The sequence below is a fragment of the Cebus imitator genome, unplaced genomic scaffold (genome assembly GCF_001604975.1).
Source record: "Cebus imitator isolate Cc_AM_T3 unplaced genomic scaffold, Cebus_imitator-1.0 Scaffold613, whole genome shotgun sequence".
Lineage (NCBI taxonomy): Eukaryota > Metazoa > Chordata > Mammalia > Primates > Cebidae > Cebus > Cebus imitator.
In genome coordinates this window covers 1,017,524-1,025,709 of record NW_016107928.1, presented here as the reverse complement: position 1 = coordinate 1,025,709, position 8,186 = coordinate 1,017,524, and the positions used below count along the sequence as shown (strand labels likewise).

The 8,186-nt window shown below is 47.9% G+C and overlaps 1 long non-coding RNA gene across 1 annotated transcript in view; it reads left to right on the top strand.

Annotated features, from left to right (window-relative positions):
* Window positions 1-938: 938 nt before the first annotated feature.
* LOC119469262 overlaps window positions 939-8,186 on the top strand; it is a 23,058-nt gene continuing 15,810 nt past the window's right edge. The window contains exons 1-2 of the long non-coding RNA XR_005198069.1: window positions 939-950; window positions 2,153-2,158. This is a non-coding gene — a long non-coding RNA (uncharacterized LOC119469262). The remainder of the gene's footprint in view (window positions 951-2,152; window positions 2,159-8,186) is intronic.

Here is an 8,186-nt window from a genome sequence, read left to right as displayed (position 1 = left end):
GAGCAGATCACCTGAGCCCAGTTCGAGACCAGCCTGAGCAACATAAAGAGACCTCGTCTCTGAAAAAGAAAAGAGAAAAAGAAATGACTAGACAAGAGAAGCCAGTATATTAGGAAAAAGGATGCTCACCTCAGCATCTTAATTCCTACTGCAACATTGAAAACATCCTAAGCGTCATAAACCGATGTGCAGTGAAACTGCACCCTCTGGAGGGGGTGCCTTCTAAAGACAGGCAATCAGAGATTGAAATCACCAACAGTCAAAACTGCCTTTGAAAATAACACAGGACAGCGATGTAGTGGAGGCTCAGCACTAAATTCTGTACAGCCAGTTCACTGTTTCTCAGAGTGAGTCCCAGATGCAGTAATTTGCTCACATGTAGGGGCCATACTGTGAGAAATATGTGCCCTAGACACTAGTATCACTTGGCAAGATTGGAGAGAGACATTTGAATTGAAAGCAACTGAGGAAATAGAAGACTCGTGGCTTCCATCTCATGTTCATTCCTTGAGCGAACTGGTGAGCAAAATCACCCCTATTATTTCAACTGTTGCCTCTTGCTCTTCAAAGTGTATACAGTGCAATTGACATATTTTAAAGGGGCTGATGATGTGACTCTGCTGCATATTGACATGTAACTATAAAGAAAACAGATGGAAAGGTACACCCCAAACATTGTGTTTTTTAATAAATGATTTTTCCTTTTTTGTTTTCATGTGTGCATATTTATCTCTATTTTTACATTTTTCTCCAACGAACAGCCTGAGAGTGAATTCTGGATTCCTTCTGGAATAGAAAAATAATTGTTTTAAGTCAGTGCTTGCCCACCACAAGGTAGCCCACCAAAGCTGAAGAGTTACAGGTTCCTCTGGATCCCCCCAGGGCCTCCTAAAAAGGGAAAGTGTTGTGTTCTCTCCTTCAAGCCCAGGGCACATTCTATTGCCACCACAGTCAAAGGGACTTGGGAGGCATTAGAGATGGTGCTGGTGCTTCCAGAAACTGCAGTCCTGCTGTGGCCCCCTGAAGACAGCAGCTCCCCTGCCCTAACATGATGCCATTACCCCCTGGGGTTCAAAAAATATGAGAAACATCTACTGCAGAGAGGCTCCCCACTCTGGGGACCCAGCTACCTCATCCCTTCTCCTGAGGCCTTCTGTCACCACCCCACTGCCATGCCACACTTGGAGCTAGGAGCTAGCGCAGCTGACCTACCAGCCTTGACACAGCAGGACAGACCTCAGTAGACACAGGGCACCTTTCAGAGGAACAAGCAGAGCCTCAAAACACGCAGTTAGGTGCAGGTTGAAAGCGTGAAACGATCTCTTGCAGCAACTTGCTGCCATTTCCAGTCAGCAGGCTCCCCCCTTGGAACATGCTAACGAGCATCACCCCCAGGTACCCTTGGCTCACCTGGAGCCTACAGCATCTCACTGACTGTGCAGAGCGAGCCTCCAGTGGGGCGTTGTCACTCCTACTTGACAGGCGAAGGAAGCCAGGCTCCGGGAGACAAATGAACTCACCTAAGTGTCTCAAGGTGGGCTCCCCGGGAAGGAGACTCCTGGGGCAGAGTTGAGCCTGCAGGATGTTGATTAAGTACTTTCGGAAAGGAGGAGAATGAACTGGGGGAGCAGAAGGGAGGGAGGGTGGGTGTTGGAGTCAGCTGTGATGCGGGCTCTGTGACAGCCTCAGGCATCCCCATGGGAAGCTCTGGAGCAAGACTGGCTTTTCAGAGTTGTCCTGAGTTGGGTCAACACATGGCTGGATTTTTCAGCTCTGAGCGGTCAATGAATGGGGACTTCCCTGGAAGGCAATGACCTTGATGAGGCGCTCTCTGGAGCTGCTAAGGGCTGAGGGTGTCTGCACAGCCCTGCCGATACAGAGGGATGGGAGCAATGCATCCTTCCTTGAAGGGGGATCACAGTGACCACTGTTAAAATGCATGCTCTAAATGAAGAGACCCCCCAAACAGGCTTTGTGTGAGCAACATGGCTGTTTATTCACCCAGGTGCGGGTGGGCTGAGTCTGAAAGAGTCAGTGGAGGGCAGTGGGATAGGAGATGGTTTAATAGGTTTGGGGTAGGCAGTGGAAAGTTACAGAAGTTATGGTTTAGGGTGGTTTTTTGCAAGCTGGAAGGGGGTCATAGGTTTGCAAGCTGGGAGTGGGCTGTTGGGGGGGAGTCACGAGTTGACCAAGGTCAGTTACAAAGTCCAATGGCCTTGTCAATTGAGGCCGGAATAAGAAACAATAGAAGAATGTCTCAAGTTAGTTAGGCGCTGCAGGGGTTGATCGTTTTTCCATTTTTCATGGTCTTCAAGTCATTTCAGGTTTTCTAATTCCAGAAGGCCCTCCAAAGGTGTATGTGAAGGCCACAGAGGTTACCATGCCATCCACGGCACAGTCAGACCTTACAACCACCACACCAAGGTCACCTAGCTAATGAGTGAGCCGTCATTGAGAGCAAGCAATTTATCAGTGCTTTCTGCTCTGCTACTGAGTTAAACTGCCTCCTCTGAGCTTCAACTTTCACAGCAGCTCTGGCCCTCCTCCTAGGCTAGGTCCTCTCTCTCAGACCTTCTAGAAAAGATCAAGTCCCTTTTGAAATCTAGATAACAGTGCCATTCCAGCTACATGCAACCTAGGCCAAGTCTCAGGAGTTCCCTGACCAGCTAGCTATTCCAGTTTCTGAGGCTTCAAGATCTTTCACTTGCGCCCCAATTAAGCCAAACATAGCAACTTCTTCCTCTTTAGCTCAAGGGTGAGCCACTCTGCCCCCTACCCACCATCACCACCATGACCTCTGCAGCCTCCTTCAGCCCCACCTCATTCTTCAGCAGTTTTATGAAATGTTGTTTCTAAATGAATCGGCGCAGGAACAGAAAGCCAAATACTGGCCAGGCACAGTGGCTCATTTCTGTAATCCAAGCACTTTGGGAGGCTAAGCCGGGCTGATCACCTAAGGTTGGGAGTTCGAGACCAGCCAGGCCAACATGGCAAAAACCCTGTCTCTACTAAAAATACAAAAATTAGCTGGACGTTGTTGGTGGGCACCTGTAATCCCAGCTACTTGGGAGGCTGAGGCAGAAGAATCGCATGAACCAGGAAGGTAGAGGTTGCACTGAGCCTAAATCACACCAGAGCGAGACTGTCCCAAACAAAAAACAAAAACGAACAAACAAAAAAGGCTGCTTCTAAGTGAATCAGTGCAGGAACAGAAAGCCAAATGCTAAATGGGAGCTAAACATTGAGTACACATGGTCACAAGGAAGAGGACAACAGACACCAGGACCTACTTGAGGGTGGAGGGTGAGAGGAGAGAGAGGATTGAAAAACTATTTATCGGGTGCTAATGCTCATTACCTGGGTGACAAGATAATCTGTACACCAAATCCCCATGAGAAACAATTTACCCTTGTAACAAACCTACACATGCACCCCCTGAATCTAAAATAAAAGTCGGAAAGAAAACAAAAAGGCTGTAATTATCCAAAGGAGTTTTACCAAAACCTAAGGAAATTCACAAGGGAAACGAAGAACACTGGCAGTGCATAGTGGCAATTCGTAAATATAGTTTTCTCATCCGGTGGTAGCTTACCAGGCATCAGTGAGCTGAATCAAAATCCTGACTCAGAGACACCCCTTTTCTTTTTCTTTTCTTTCTTTTTTTAAATATTTTTTTGACACCGAGTCTCACTGTTTCCCAGGCTGGAGTGCAGTGATGCGATCTTGGCTCACTGCAGCCTCCGCCTCCCAGGTCAAGTGATTCTCATGTCTTAACCTCCCAAGTAGCTGGGACTATAGCCATGCACCACCAGGCTTGGCTAATTTTTGAATTTTTAATAGATACAGGGTTTTACCATGTTGGCCAGGCTGGTCTCGAACTCCTGACCTCCAAGTGATTCACCTGCCTCGGCCTCCCAAAGTGCTGGGATTACAGGTGTGAGCCACCACGCCTGGCTCCCTTTTCTTTTTCTTTTCCATTTTTTTTTTTTGTGTGTGTGACAAGATCTCACTCTGTCACCCAAGCTGAAGTGCAGTGGCCTAATTATGGCTTCCTGCAGCCTCCACCTCCTGGGCTCAAGGGATCCTCCCACTTCAGCCCTCCCCCGGCCCCCGGAGCTGGGACTATAGGCTTCAGCATCTCAAACAGCTGGGATTACAGGTATGTGCCATCACACCCAGCTAATTTTTTAAAAATATATATTTTGTAGAGCGGGGGGTCTCACTGTGTTGCCCAGGCTGGTCTCAAACTCCTGGGCTCAAGTGATCCTCCCACCTCAGCCTCCCAGTGTTGGTATTGCAAACCTGAGCCACCGCACCCAGGCGAGATGCCCCTTTTCACTTCTCAAGAGTGTTTGTGTGTGTGTGTGTGTGTGTGTGTGTGTGTGTGTGTGTGTTTTGAGACAGGTCTTGCTCTGTCACCGAGGCTGCAGTGCAGTGGCACAATCACAGCTCACTGCAGCCTTGACCTCCTGGGCTTAAGTGATCCTCCCACTTCAGCCCCCCAGTAGCTGGGACTATAGGCATGCATCGCCACACCCAGCTAATTTTTGCATTTTGCATAGACAGAGTTTTACCATATTGCCCAGGCTGCACTTCTAGGGTTTTTATGCCCCCTCCTCACCTACAACCAGCCACACAGGGCAGGAGTTAGTGGGCCACTCATTCCTGTAGCCCATCTGGAGGTGAGTGACACAGAAGACAACCCACACAGGCAAAAGCAGGCCAAATCATACCCCTCACCCTTCCTTAGGGGAGGACTGTTTCCTTCCTTCCTTCCCTCCCTCCCTCCCTTCCTTCCTTCCTCCCTCTCTCCCTCCCTCCTTCTCTCTCTGTGTCTCTCTTTCTCTCTTTCTTTCTGAGTTTCACTCTTGTCGCCCAGGCTGGAGTGCAATGGTGCAATCTTGGCTCACTGCAACCTCCACCTCCTGGGGTCAAGTGATTCTCCTGCCTCAGCCTCTCAAGTAGCTGGGATTACAGGCATGTGCCACCAAGCCCGACTAATGTTTTGTATTTTTAGTAGAGACGGGGTTTGGACATGTTGGTCAGGCTGGTCCCAAACTCCTGACCTCAGGTGATCCACCTGCCTCAGCCTCCCAAAGTGCTGGGATTACAGGTGTGAGCCACCGCGCCCAGCCCTGAGGACTGTTACTTCATTTGGAGAGAGCAGGATTCTGGGATGCAAATGCACACAGCAGTGGCTTGGGAACGGTGTTCTCGCTGGCTGGAGACTGGAAGGAAGTGAGTGGATTGGGGGAAGAGCATTGATGTAGGAGCTGAGGGACAAAGGAAACGAGAAGAGGCAGAAATAGGTTAGCGATGGACAGGGATGGCGGCAGCCTTTGTTAGAATCCCACTTGTCCTGCCAAGTATATTAGTCCACTGAAACAAAGGACCACACACTGGCTGGCTTCACCATCAGAAGTGTATTATCTCAGTTCTGGAGGCTGGCAGTCTAGCTCGAGGTGTCGGCAGGGTTGGTTCCTCCTGAGGGCTATGAGGGGAATCTGTTCCATGCTTCTCCCCTAGCTTCTGGTGGTTTTCTGGCAACCTTGGGGGTTCCTTATCTCACAGAAGCATCACCCCCATCTCTACCTTCACCTTCTCATGGTATTCTCCCTATATGCATGTCTTTGTCCAAATTTCTCCTTCTTATAAGGACACCAGTTACATTCGGAGGTACTGGGGGTTAGGGTGCTAACCTAGTAGGCTGGTGCAAAAGTAATTGCGGTTTTTGCTACTGAGAGTAGTGGCAAAAACCACAGTTTTTTTTCGCCACCATGTTTCACCAACATGGTGAAACCACGTCTCTACTAAAAACATAAAAAAGTTTTGCGATTACTTTCAGTGGCAAAAACCACATTTAATTTTGCACCTTTGCACCAACATCATATCTTTTGGTGGGGGGAGGGACAGAGTTCAACCCCTAACACCTACTGATTCCAAACGTAGAGTGTGAGTGTCCCTGGCTTTTGTCTACGCAGCATGCCTGGCTATCTTCTTCTGGTAACAGCACTCCCCTAACTTTAGAATGAATCCTTCAGGCTGGACACAGTGGCTCACCCCTGTAATCTCAACAAAGGGAGGTAGGGGCGGGAGGATACTTTACACCCAGAAGTTTGAGGCTTGCCTGGGCAACACAGAAAGACTCTGTTCTCCAACAAAAAGGAAAAACAAAAAGCAAATTTAGCATGAATCTTTTCTTTCTATACTGCTACCAATAACATGACCCCATCCTCCCATTATAGGGATGGGCACGTGATCCAAGGTGGCCAATCCAACTCTCTCTCAGTCTCTCTAGGTTCTGTAGTTTTAAAAATACTTCTAGTGTGTGGATGGGGAAGGAGACTAGGCCTGTTTGCTCTTAGGGAAGTCCTCTACAATGACATACCTAGATTGTTAGAGGTCCAGGGTGACTATGGCTGGGGGAAACAGCCTGGCTTTGAAGTTTGAACCCCAACCTCCTCATTAACTGGCTGATTCAGTTTTCCATGTTGCAGTTTTCTCATCTATAAAATGTAATAACAACAGTGATATTTCTGTCAGAGCACTCTTACAAGGATCACATAGGTGAGAATATGTAGGAATAGTCTATACACATATTTATCATTAGAAAGACAAAAATTTAGGAATAAGGGAGCCAAGGAGTAAAAATTTGTCCATATCAGCCCAGGTGCAGTGGCTCATGCCTGTAATCCCAACTTTGGGGAGTCGAGGCAGATGGATCACCTGTGGTCAGGAGTTCGAGACCAGCCTGGCCAACATGGTGAAACCCCACCTCTACTAAAAATACAAAAAGTAGCCTGATGTCTTGGTTCATGCCTGTAATCTCAGCTACTTGGGAGGCTGAGGCAGGAAAATCACTTGACCCCAGGAAGCCGAGGTTGCAGTGAGCTGAGATCGCACCACTGCACTCCAGCCTGGGTGACAGAGGGAGACTCTGTCTCAAAGCAAAACAAAACAAAAACAAAAACAAAAATAAAGAATTTGTATATATCTAAGCAGTCCTGTCTTAGAGATCTTGCCTCCTGCCTTGCTGTCACTGCTCCCCTCCATCTTGCAGTTAGGTGGGTCCATATGATTGATCCTGCACACTGGTTTGTGATCTGAAATGACATGCGTCACTTCCCAGCTCAGAGTCAGTGTGGGACTGCACAAGGGCATGAATGCGGAGGTTGGAGGGTTAGGCTTATTAGCGGCCACCAATTGGCAGTCTACCACAATGGTCAGACACTCATTCACTTATTTATTCATACATTCATTCACTCATTGAAATTTTTTTGAGTATCTTTTAAGGGCCCAGCACTGTGCTAGGCTCTGAGAAGACAAATGTCATGGCCTTCAAGGTGCTCCACATGGCACAGGGGCAGTAGATGCGAGCAAATAATGGTAAGGTTCCCTAGGCCCCTCCATTTCCAGGGGGTGTGTGGAAACAGTGTGGTGGGGATTGAGTGTGGCAGGCACCCCCCAGCAGTGAGGGCCTATCTTCCTCTCACGCTCTCGTTGGGGCTGGTGGTCCAGGAGTCTTACTCCTTGGAGACAATGTGGACCATGAGGTCTACCATCCTGCTGCTGCAGCCAAATTTATTGTCATACCAGGAAATGAGCTTGACAAAGTGGTTGTGGGAAGTTAAAAGTTTCCTCTTTAAAGTTTCCTTTCTTGTTAAAGAATAATTCATAAGTGTGCTAATAACTCTGTTAAGCCCTATCCTATGTAGCTGTTAGACATGCCATGCTTACAGGCATGTAGTACATCCTATGTCCTTGTACTTTAACTAGGACATCTGTGCTGGACGTGCTTACAGTCATGTCCCAGCTCTCCATTGCTTTTACCTGTTTAGAAAAGTTTTAAGTTGTTAGCCAATTGGGTTTTAGTTTAGATTGTGAGGTCTGGCTCCAGCCAACGGAGAGCAGACGCAGCTATAAGGACAACCCCAAATGGGTAAGGAATAAATTTGCGTGTTTTCCTTTGTTCATTGTGCTCTTGTGGCAAGCTGTCTAGCAAGAGTACCCTTCCTGCAGTCTAGGAAGTAAAAATTGCATTGCTGAAAGATCCTTTGTCTTAGTGCTGATTTTTCTTTGTGGCACTGAGCATCTATTTCCAACATTGGTCATTGAGGACCCCATCTCTACTAAAAATACAAAATTTAGCCGGGCATGGTGGCATGAGCCTATAATCTCAGCTACTC